Source organism: Pseudonaja textilis, chromosome 3 (genome assembly GCF_049901715.1).
Source record: "Pseudonaja textilis isolate UNSWEBS1 chromosome 3, rPseTex1.2, whole genome shotgun sequence".
Lineage (NCBI taxonomy): Eukaryota > Metazoa > Chordata > Lepidosauria > Squamata > Elapidae > Pseudonaja > Pseudonaja textilis.
This window is the reverse complement of record NC_141992.1, coordinates 105,866,262-105,879,042: the sequence shown is the minus strand read 5'-3', so window position 1 is coordinate 105,879,042 and position 12,781 is coordinate 105,866,262. Positions and strand designations below refer to the sequence as shown.

The 12,781-nt window shown below is 39.1% G+C and overlaps 1 protein-coding gene across 23 annotated transcripts in view; it reads right to left on the bottom strand.

Moving 5' to 3' along the window:
• The window catches only part of PDE4DIP (phosphodiesterase 4D interacting protein), a 353,766-nt gene that overhangs the window by 77,374 nt on the left and 263,611 nt on the right, over positions 1-12,781 (bottom strand). The window lies entirely within an intron of this gene.

The window sequence follows — 12,781 nt, the reverse complement described above, 5'->3', positions numbered from 1 at the left end:
AACCAATATATATATATATATATATATATATATATATATATATATATATATATATATATATATATATATATATATATATATATATATATATATACTCAATCTTCCCCTTCTTCTTATTATCATTAAAGTTCTGAATTGAATTGGATATTTTCCCCCTTTTTTCTTTTTTCTGTCCAGTTTCTTACAAGTAGGGCTTTATAAGCAACACCTCTTTCATTGTCATTATTGAGGATTATTCTGTCACTTAACTTAGTCCACTGAACTTTATTTAATCCATTCTTTCTTCCTGTCCCTCAGTGATGCTCTTGTAGTTGCAATTTCTTTTAAGGTGTAAGGTTTTTTAAAAAATTATAGTCAATCCCAATCACAATCACAGTCAATATACATATAATAAATCACCAAATGTAATCCTCAAATTTAGTCTGGAGTTTCTTTCCCTTTCTCATGTTGTTTTGTCAGTCTTTTAGGGATAATTTTAAGGGGTAGGGGATTGGGAGGACACTGCTTTGGGGAAGCCTCCAACTCTCATCCCCCTTCATATTAAATCAAAACAAATCTGTATTAAAGTCATACACCCATCGTAACCCTAAATTCCCATTTAAAAGCCCCAATAGGGTGAAAAATGTTGGTCATGCACTTTCCTATGAGATTACAACAGCAAAAGGCCTCAAGAAGATCAAAATGCTGACTTATAAACTTGATGCCTGGCCAACTTCTGTATATACCTAATATTTCATTCTATCAAGATTTGTACTATGTATTAAAACGTTTATCCAAAAAGGATCATATTGCTCGCTTACTCATGCTCTGGTCATCTCCCATTTGGACTATTGCAACATGCTCTACATGGGGCTATGCTTGAAAAGTACTTAGAAGCTTCAGTCTCTATAAATCTTGGGTGATCAAGAATTCAAATGTAACACTGGGGGGACTTCTGGTTGGACTTCCCCGAAAACAGACTGCTGACCACAATCGTCCATGGCTTTGGTCTGTGCTTTGTCGGAGAGCCCCAATCCGTTAGATTTGGGGCAGAAGCCACCTCATGGGGTGGCAGAGGAAGGGGAGACCGCCAACTGGGTAGAGGGGAGTCACAAATCCCCTCCTGGCTTGGCAAACACTCCCTCCCAAAGACATCTGAAGCGGTGGTCTAAAATGGCCACCATGAAGGGGAAGAGTCAGTTGGAATAAGGTTGTGCAGGAGAGAGAAAGAAGCGGATAGCATGAGAAACAGGATGATTGGACAATATAATTAAATGAAAGGTACCCCAGGATTGATCATTAAGAATTTTAAAGAAAAGATTCAAAACAGCGAAGAGAGGGGGGGGAAAAAGGGCGTGAACTGTTTTTGACAGCTGTGGAGCTTTGAACCGAGAAAGGTAGAAGCCGGAAGAAGAAACCATTTAATTAATCTGGATAAATATACAAAGGCATTAATAAGGCTGAATTTGAAATTGTCAAAGGGAAAACTTAAATACCAAGTGGATTTGATTTTTTTCTTGAAAGATTGTGGTTTAAAAAGCCCTGAATAGAAGAATTTTTAAAAGGGGGTGAAGATTTGTTATAGTAAAGGGTGCCATCTGGTGGTTAATTCTAACTTGTGTTTTTTTTTTTTTTTTATAAAGACTCTGTTTCTTAAAAACTTAAAGGAATATTGATACAATAAAACAAGAACTTTGAAAATTGAAACACTGAAACAAAGAAAGAAGTATGAAGACTCTGCCCTGGGATTACTTGCTGATTTTGGTATGGACTTGGTATTGGACTATTGGTGATCTAAAAATTTGAGAGGAATAAAATAAAAGTTGATTGTTGGAACTAACCTCATAGACACTATTTTGATTAAATTATTAGAGAGAAATGTGCAAAATGGAGATATCTCTTCTGGGTTTAAAATGGAACTTAGAAACATGAAAGAAACATTACAAAAATGAAATGAATCATTGGGTTTTGCTTTAAAATTTTTGGAAAACGTGATTGAAGAATATGAACAACAAAGAAAAAAGACAGAAGAGGAGGTGGAATTGACTACAGAAGAGGCCATTTTTAACTATCATTGGAAACAAAGAATTCTGAAAAGAAAGAGTAAAAGAGTGGGAAATAAAAATATGAGATGTAAGAAGGTAAATAAAAAGTGGAATATCTGTAAAATTTAAAAAGGCAAAAAGAAACAGCAGAAAATTAAAGGGTGGAAGGAAGTTACAAATAGGGAGGGGGATGAAAACTGGAGTGGAAGAATAAAGGGAAAAATGAAAGGGAAAAGAAGGGTTAAGAAACAGGATCTGGAAACAAAGAAATATGGGAAGTGTAAAAAAATGAAAAGAAATTGTCTATTTAGAAGACACAGAGATAATGGCTGATTAATATTTTAAAAGAATTCTGCAAGGTGATGGGGGATAGCATAAATATACTTAAGGTTATGAATATTGTAGTAAATAGAGATATATAGATTACTAAGATGAAAAATAGAACTGATACTCTTTGGTATTGGAATGTATACTCTTTTCTCATATATAGAATACCTTTATTGTCATTGCATTCCACGAATACAATGAAATTTGAAAGCTACTCCAGCACAGTGCCCCAAACACTACATCACAATATGTATAGAGATGAATGGAATAATTAATGGAATATGTTTTTTAAATATTTTGAAATAATTAAAATGAAATACGAGAAGGGTTGTAATGGAATTGATACTTTCCAGTACTGGAATGCAGGCTCCTCTGTTTTAAATGCATAAAAATGAATGGAATAATCAATGGAATAAGTGTATTGAATATATTGAAATAATTGAAACGATATAGGAGAAGGGCTGAAATGGAATTAATATCAGAATTTAGGATTAAGTGAATAGATCAAGGTGTTTTCTTTTCTGAAATCGTAAATAAAGGTTATGAAATCAAGAAGGGGAAAAACCAGCAGAATCTGATTTAAAAGGTATATATGTTATGTAGTTTTAAAGGGATTATTAATTTCAATTTTAGGTGATAAAAGTTACATGTTTAATTTAAAGGGGGAGATAATGAATGAATATGTAAATTTTCAGAGGTGGCACACTTAAATTGATAACATAGAGGGGAAACCATTATTTTCAAAAATGATTGTATTAAATTAGAACTTATGAAAGGATGTAATAAGAATATGCGATGAAATTTGCAAATGTGACAGTTAAAAATATTAAAATATAATAATTGTGAAGATATGAGAAATACTGATGATTTAAATAAGAGGCAAGCACTTGGTATAATATAATAAAATAGAAAATGGATTAAAGCATTGTTAAGATAAAAAGCTGAATGTAAAAATTGAATTTGCAACTATGGTCATATTTGTATGTAAATATGGAATCCTGTAATCATGCTGTTCACTAAAAAGAGACTTTTTTAAAATGTGGAAAACTGAAATAAAACTTGTTTTTTAAAAAAGAATTCAAATGTAACACATCAGTTACATGACCTGCTTTGGGTGCCACTTTTCTTCTGGGTCTGATTCAAGGTGTTGGTTATAAAGCTCCACATGGCATGGGACCAAGATGTCTTCAGGTGTCTTCACCCTATTTCATCAGCCCAGGTCAGGCAGGGAAGGTATGTTACAGGCCCCCATCAACCAAAGAATTCTGACTGGCAGATTCTAGGAAGAGAGTCTTCTCTGCTGTTGTTTCTGCCAGAGGTGAGACAGGTCTCTGCTCTTCTGGAAACCCATAAAAACATACATACATACATACATACATACATACATACATGTGTGTGTGTGTGTGTAAAAAAGAAACAGACATCCCGATCTTTGGAACTAAAAAATTATATTGTTCACTAAGCTTTTGTTAGCCTCTGCTAACATTAGAGGGTAAAATTACCATTAAGGAGATATGTGCCTTTATATAACTTTAACCAACGGCCATTGTGCGCATGATTTTGACAGTATTCTCTCTAGTTCCCTCCCTCATCCCAATGTATTTCTGTCTTAAAAGCCCCTTTGTTTTGTCCAACTAGATTCATTTGTTGCTTTGCTCGTGATGGGAAGCAGTCTCTGCTCTCCTTGCAGGATCTTTCTTGGAGCCTCAGTGGTTGGTAGGCTGGTAGCAGTTCGATATGTCTATTGATGGAGTTGTTGGAAAACTAGGCTTCTTTCAGTAAGCATCCCTCTTTGGTTGCATCATGGACAACAACTTCGGCCTCTTGAAAATTAAATATGTGATTTGTGTTGTGGTAATATATCTTATTCATCATATTCTGTAAGTCTTTCGTACAGCTAATGCATAGATCTAGGGATTTTACAAACACTCCTCATGGGGGCAGTATTGCCTTTATGATGGGTGTTTGGTCCTGTTTGGGTCTGCAAAGCTTAGAGAGACCAGGTATATCGGTGAAAGTTCATAGTACATAGCCGAGCCATTCCCGTGGGACTTTCCGTGTTTAGATATTCTCATGGGACTTTTCGCAGCCCTGCTGAGGCCCTGCTGAGGTAATGCTGCTGAGGTAATGTTGAGGTCATTGTTTTGATTTTGTACTTGCATTTGCTTTCTCAATAAAAGCTGGTACCTGGGTTCTCTCAGGGCTGGCATTTGCTCAGACGGTTCCCTGCGTCTCATTTCAAGTGCCAGACCACCACAAGTGGTGACCCCGACGTGATAGTTTGGAAGGCTATACGTTCCGACGTGATAGCTTTGAAAGGCTATACGTTTCCTGCATCCTATACTCATCGTCGCGGACGTCGACTGGGCCCTCATCTTCTTCGCTGGACGGAGATAGATTCTTTTCGTGAGTATGGGGGGAGATCTCTCGAAGGCTCAGACAAGGCACATTAGGGAATTGAGAGGGATCACTTGGAATAGGTTTAAGTTTGGAGTTCATAGTAGAGGACATGAAGTAGGAAAGAAAGAAATTGAGGACTTATTACAGTATGTTTGGAAACATATTCAGTCATATCCAGAGGGAGGTAGTATTAAAGTAGAGTCCTGGAAAAAAATAGGGATATTTTTGCACGAGGAACCTCGTGCCCCTTCTTCAATTTTGTTAACCTGGAGGGTGGTTATGGATGCGTTAGCTACTCATGAGCAACCGCTCCTAGCACCCCCCGAAGAAGGTTTGCCGCCTTACCATGCGGTACGTTTATTGCCGCCGACAGCACCTCCAGATAAATCCAGAGGACTGTCAGGCACTAAAAATACTTTGTCAGAAGATAAGAGTTTGCCTTTAAGAGTTCAAGTAGATGCAGTTACTGCAGCTATTCAAGAAGCAACAAATAGAGGGGAATTATCAGGAGATGATTTGGTAGAATTTGGAGTGGAGATTCAACTTAATCCAGTAGAAATTGGTGTGGACGCTGCTTTAAATCCGCAGCGCGTGTGGAAGCCCCTAGCTCTCAGGATTTTAAAGGAAATTAAGCAAGCAGTCAAAGAATATGGTGTTAGATCGCCATATGCTCAGGCATTGTTAGAAGCAGTTGGCTATGGAAATAAAATGATTCCGGCTGACTGGAGAGCTTTATTGAACATGATTTTAACTCCAGCCCAATATTTGGTGTTAGATCAGAAATGGAGACAGCTGGCAGTTCAAAGGGGAACAGCAAATGTTACTGCAGATCAGCTTTATGGAGCTGGTAATTATACAACAGTAGAACAACAGAGAGATGGAATGCCTGAGGAGGGGTTCGTTCTTCTCCCACAGTTAATTTTACAAGCCCTGGGGGTTCTCCCTGACGGCGAAGGTGGTGAGAAGACCTTTACTAACATCAAACAAGGGAACAATGAACCCTATGAAAATTTCATTAGTAGATTGAAAGTGGCTATTGAAAGGCAAATTGACAATCAATTTGCCCGGAACGAATTGCTTTTGAAGTTAGCAGTAGAACAGGCTAACGCAGATTGCAGAAAGATCCTGAATCCACTTATCGCGAGTGGAGAGCGAGAGATCGCTGATTTAATTAACGCATGTAGAAAGGTGGGGAGTCAGACTTTTAACATGGAGACTTTAGCTCTGGCTCTGCAGGCAGGAAATAATAAAGGAACTTGTTTCAATTGTGGGAAGCCTGGACATTTTAAAGCACAATGTCGGGCTCCTGGAGGGGGTCAAAGTCAGCAAAATGAGAGATCAATGGGACAGGGTGTGACCTAAATCAGTATATCAGATGCTCCTACAGTCTTTACTGATGGAGGAAAAAAATTTTTTTTTTTTGGTGCTTGTGTTTGGGAAGATAAATCTGGAATTTGGCATACAAAAGTGACATCAGAGCAGAAGTCTGCCCAGCAGGCAGAACTTGCTGCTGTAGTTTTGGCTTTTCAAAATTTTCAAAATCAGGATTTTAATCTAATAGTGGATTCTTTGTATGTATATAATTTGTTACCCTTTGTAGCAGGTTCTTATTTGTCTCCTGGAATATCACCCAATATTCTACGTTTGCTTTTGTTGTTGCAAGGATGTTTGGAGCAGCGTGTGAATGTGTGTTTTGTTGCCCATATTCGTAGTCATAGTAATTTACCTGGAATTTTATCACAGGGCAATGCCAAAGCTGACAGTGCTGTAACTTCAGTTCTCACTGTCCAGCCATGGGACAGTCATAGTTATTTTCATCAAAATGCTAAAGCGTTGGCACATCAATTTAAGCTTACTGCTGCAGAAGCTGCTGCCATAATTCAACAATGTCCAACTTGTTCAAAACAGGGCACGGCTATTCCTATGGGAGTCAACCCCAGGGGGTTGAAACCTTCAATGATTTGGCAAATGGATGTTACTCAGTATCCATCATTTGCACCCTGGAAGTATATACATGTGACTGTGGATACTTATTCAGGATTTCTAATGGCTACTCCTCAAAGAGGTGAAGCGGTTAAACATGTCATCAATCATTGCATTAAGACATTTTCAGTTGCTGGTACGCCTCAAACCTTAAAAACAGACAATGGTGCGGCTTATCGGAGCACAGTCTTTGATCAGTTTTGCAAACAGTGGTCCGTGGAACATAAATTTGGGATTCCATACAATTCCACAGGACAAGCTATTGTGGAGCGTTATAATGGCACGCTCAAGAACATGTTAGCTAAATTAAATAAAAAAGGAGGGAAGCTCCTGGGGCTTCCGGCAATTCAAGATCATTTAAATCTTGCTTTGTATACTTTAAATTTTCTAAATTTGTCTGGTAACCCCCCTGCGAGTGCGGCCAGCAGGCATTTTTCTTCTCCTTCTACAGATGCAGTGAGGCCTCGAGTGTTGGTGCGGTTCCTTCCGGATCCGGCATGGGTTCCCGCTGAGCTGATTACGTGGGGACGTGGTTATGCAGCAGTAGAACATCTTGGTCAAATTTGTTGGGTTCCTGGTCGATGCGTTCGGCCTGATCATTCGCAGGGGCCTTCGCAGGTGCCAGTGAAGGAGGTTTCGGAGGAGCAGGATGGCGTTCCTGTGGTTCCTGATTCCGTACCTGTGGTTCCTGATTCTCTTGATGCCGGCAATCCAGGCACGGCGCTGTGAAGGCTGGGAAAAGATGACTGCTTATCTGAGATTGCCAACTTGTATGCAGCAGGTTCCTTTGGGGAATCGGACTAAATTAATCTGCAAACAGCGGCATCCTTTGATTTTTCCAGCATATTGGTCCTGGCATAAGGATCAAGACATTCTTTACTCGGGACCTGATAAGGATATTATATCTTCAGCCTGTGCTACAACTCTGATTCTTTTAAATGTTTCTGTTTCAGACTATGGACAATATTGGTGTCAATTGGAGTTGCCTAAGTTACTTTACACAACCTCTCTTTCCATTCGTCTTATGCCTCCACGGACTCTAATACGGAGGCGGAGAGCTGCTATTATCTCAGAAACTAGAGACCTTGGAGATAATTTATGGAAGGAAAATTCCTACATCAAGGACGTTCGGATTGCAGCAAAGAGTTTAAATGTAACTAATTGTTGGCTTTGTATGCATGTACCTGGGTCTGGGAAAGGTGGAGTTTTGTTACATGGTGTTCCTTTGAGTGAGCGAACCAGTGCTAATTTAGATTATAATGATTTTAATCATTGGCTTCACTGGGGTCCGGACCCTGAAGAGTGGAATCAAACATTGTTCACAACAAAGGTAACTTTCACTACCAAAGCCTCGGTTTGTTATTACCGCCCCCCTGTAGGGACTCAATCTATTTTGCTGGGAAATACTACACTCTGCAAGAAGGTGATTCCTTTGGAAGGAGGATGTATGAAATGTGTAAAAAGCATTACTGGTAAGAACAACTGCATAAATCGGATATCTTCTACGTTATCCCGGACTTTGAAAGGTCCCTATGACTGTTGTATAAATCAAACAGTCACTAAGAGGCCTGACATTGGTCACGGAGCATATGTTCTCTGTACTTGGATGTGGCTAATGTGGAGTTGGGAAAGTCAAGCCTCTGACAATACCTATCATAAGCATTTAAAATACTTTCCTCTTCCGGATGGGTTATGGTTGCTATGTGGGGACACTGCCTATCAACAATGGCCAAAGGATTGGTCTGGAGTGTGTACTATAGGATTTGTAATTCCTGTCATCTATAAATTAGAGGGTTTACCAATTGGGATGCGTATTCGAAATCGAGAAGTTGATTCTGGCCTGACTGTGGGTGGTAATTTGTGGACTCAGATTTCTAGGGCAGCAATCCCACCTTTGGGAATAGCTATGAACTATGAAGATATTCATATTTTAAATAATTTTACTGTTGCTATGTTTAATGATACGGTTAAGAATATTAAGATGTTAAATGAAGAAGTGTCTGAAATTCGCCAAGTTACTTTACAAAATCGTTATGCTTTAGACATAATGTTAGCTGCTAAAGGAGGAGTTTGTGCTTTAATTCATTCACATTGTTGTGTTTTTATATATAATTATGAGCCTAACATTACAAGAACTGTTCATGATATGGAAGACCGCATAGCTGAACACGAAGCAGGAAAAGATGGCTTCAATAAGTCACTTTGGGCTTTGCTATGGGATTGGCTTCCTGACAGCTCATGGTTACGTTTATTGCTTCAATTAGTTGTAATAATTGTTATTATACTTATTATGTTATGTTGCTGTATTCAATGTTCAATCTATTTCAAATGTGTACCTCAGCTTTTCAGCGTACGAAACCAAGTCGCGAGGGAACTGTGTATTATGCCACTAAAACACCCCCTATCTTTGAATAAATAAAAAAGGAGGGAATGTGGTAATATATCTTATTCATCATATTCTGTAAGTCTTTCGTACAGCTAATGCATAGATCTAGGGATTTTACAAACACTCCTCATGGGGGCAGTATTGCCTTTATGATGGGTGTTTGGTCCTGTTTGGGTCTGCAAAGCTTAGAGAGACCAGGTATATCGGTGAAAGTTCATAGTACATAGCCGAGCCATTCCCGTGGGACTTTCCGTGTTTAGATATTCTCATGGGACTTTTCGCAGCCCTGCTGAGGTAATGCTGCTGAGGTAATGTTGAGGTCATTGTTTTGATTTTGTACTTGCATTTGCTTTCTCAATAAAAGCTGGTACCTGGGTTCTCTCAGGGCTGGCATTTGCTCAGACAGTTCCCTGCGTCTCATTTCAAGTGCCAGACCACCACATTGTGTTCCTTCATATATGTCCAGATCTGGGAGTGCTGCTCTTTGAGCTGGACAGCCAATTCATGTTCGTGTACTCTGGTCTATAACCACTTAGCCATTTCCCCTACACAGTTGCTTGCACAGTTATTACAGTTGATATGGTAAACCACTGAAGATGCATGTTCTTTGGGTAATGTTTTTTTGGGGTGCACCACTCTCATTCTCAACGTTTGATCTGATTTGTGCACCACCTTGACCCCATGCATCAAGAGAATGCATGCATTCTCCTCCACGCAGATGTTCCACTAGCACCTTCAATAGGTTGTCGGGCACTAGGTGCAATACATCTTTGAATAAAGTCCATAGAATAACCATTGAGCTTACAGACTTGATAGAGGTATGCCTGCTCTTTGGCTTTGGCTATCAGTGTGCTACAATGGGTATCTATTCTATTGAACAGTGCCTGATTACAACTGACTTTTTGCACAGTGGGGTGATTACTCTCATTGTGCAAAATATGGTCTGTGCTCATGATTTTTCGATGTACAGCTGTGTTAAGGCTCCTGTCTGGGTTACAGCTGACTAGTACATCCAGAAAGGCCAGCGTGTTATTGGCCTCTTCTTCCATCGTGAATTGAATGTCTGGGTATATGGAATTGAGGATTTTCATAAACCTGGTTTTATCTTGCTGTTTAATAATGACAAATGTGTCATGGACATAACATGCCCCAAAATCGGGCTTGTATATTTTTATTGTCTCATATTCTGATTTCTGGAGGACTGCCTCTGTGATCACCCCTGAGATCGGAGATCCTAAAGGTGTATCTGTTCATATGTATGGCTGTTAAATGTAAAATAGGTTCTAAGGCAGAAATTCAACAGGAAGAGGAGATAGTTTGTGCTAGGGGATTTGGTGTTTCGTGACTCCTTCTCCAATAATAGTTCTTTTAAAATTAGTTCTTTTAAACTCCTGGGAGATGGATGTAAACAGTGATACGACATCAACTGACACCATTGTTTTATCCTCCCCAACTTCCACTCTCTCCAACCATTGTAGAAAGTCGGTGGAAGATTTCATGTTGGTAGTGGTGCCTTCAATCAGACGTTGTAGCTGTCCATATAACTATTTGGCTGAACCAAATGTGGGAGTGCCACAAAGGGAGACAATGGGGCACAAGGGTACCTCTGTCTTGTGGATCTTTGGTAATCCAAAGAATCATGCTATGGCTGAGTCTTTTGGTCAAATCATTTTTAGATTCTTTTCATTCACTTTTCCCTGTCTTTTGAGTTTATTGGCTATCTTGTTAATTTGGTTCTTGAAAGATAACATGGGATCTTATCCAGGAGTCAATAGGTGCTCTTGTCATTGAGGAGGTCATAGACCTTCTTATTATAATTTGTTCTGTCCATGACTAATGTTGCCCTACCCTTATCAGCTGGCAGTATAACAATGGAATTGTCTTTTCTCAATTCCTGGAGGGCCAACATTTCAGATTTTGATAAGGTGACACTGTGCTTATGGCTAGTAATGAGTCCTATCAGCTGTTGTCTAATGGAATTTTTCACCTCTTCAGTAACCTCTAATTGAGAAATCATTGACTCGAGGGCTGTAGCAAAATCGACCAATTTGCCATCAGTTAAATTAAAACTGGCATATCGAACTGCTACCAGTCTACCAAGCATTGAGGTATCAAGCAAGATCCTGCAAGAAGAGCAGAGACTGCTTCCCATCACGAGCAAAGCAACAAATGAATCTAGTGGACAAAACAAAGGGGCCTTTAAGACGGAAGTCCATTGGGATGTGGGAGGGAACTAGAGAGAATGCTGTCAAAGAATGCTGCACACAACAGCCATTGGTTAATATCTCCTTAATGGTAGTTTTACCCTCTAAATGATGGTAATTTTCATTAGCAGAGACTAACGAAAGCTTAGTGAACAATATAAATTTTTAGTTCCAGAGAACTTTTTTTTCAGTTTTATCTGGAACTCTCTCTCTCACACACACACACACACACACACATATGAATAGATATATATATACATGTTAATCAATGGTGGCTTAACCCCTATTGCTTCCTCCCCTATCGCGCCCCGCTTAGGCTGCTCATCCCCAGGAAATGGTGCTGAACTGTCAGCTATTACTTTGGTGGCATTCTCTCCAGCCACTTCCCATCCCCCATCCCCTTTTGGGCATGTAGATTTGTCCTGCAGAGGTTTAGCCTGTCTGGGCTGAATACAGAGGAGCCTAGCAGAGTTGCCTCAAGCCACAATAGACATGGACATAGAAACAAGCCAGGCTGGTTACAAGATCATGGCCAAAACAACAAATGAATCTGGTTGATACATCAAATGTGCCTGTGTGGTGGAGGTCCATTGGTGTGAGGGAGAGGGCCACAGAGAATGCTGTCAAAGTAATAGCTGACAGTTCAGCACCATTTCCTGGGGATGAGCAGCCTAAGTGGGGCACGACAGAGGAGGAAGCAATAGGAGTTAAGCTCCCATCAATTAACATGTCTGAAGTAAAAAGTTCCAGAGATTGTGATGTCTCTCTCTCTCTCTCTCTCCATCCATCTATACCTATACCTATACCTTTATCTATCTATCTACCTATCTATCATTTATCTATCTATCTACCTACCTATCATCTATCTATCTATCACTATCTATCATCTATCTATCTATCTATCTATCTATCTATCTATCTATCTATCTATCTATCTATCTATCTATCTATCTATCTATCTATCATCTATCTATCTATCTATCTATCTATCTATCTATCTATCTATCTATCTATCTATCTATCTATCTATCACTATCTCTATCTATCTATCTATCTATCTATCTATCTATCATCTATCATCTATCTATCTATCTATTTCTTTTATTATTTTACTGTACACAGTCCAGAGTCACTCTGTGAGGGAGATGGGATATAAAAAAAATAATATTCTCTCAGGTGGGTTATAATACAGAATAGGCATAGCTAAAGAAAGCAGCAGTCACAGCTGTTTTAAATTATTATAAAAAGTATATTGCATTTAATTTGCACTGCTTTTTTGTTTACAAGTAGAACTTGGTAAATAAGCATATGTGGTTTTGATCACTACTCAAATCCCCTTCCCCACAATCAGCCATATTTTCATGGCTATTGAACGTAATTAGTTTTCACTGACTATTTGGGATATTTCACACCACCATAATTTACTTCTCTATGATAGAAAATAGCAGCAACCCCAG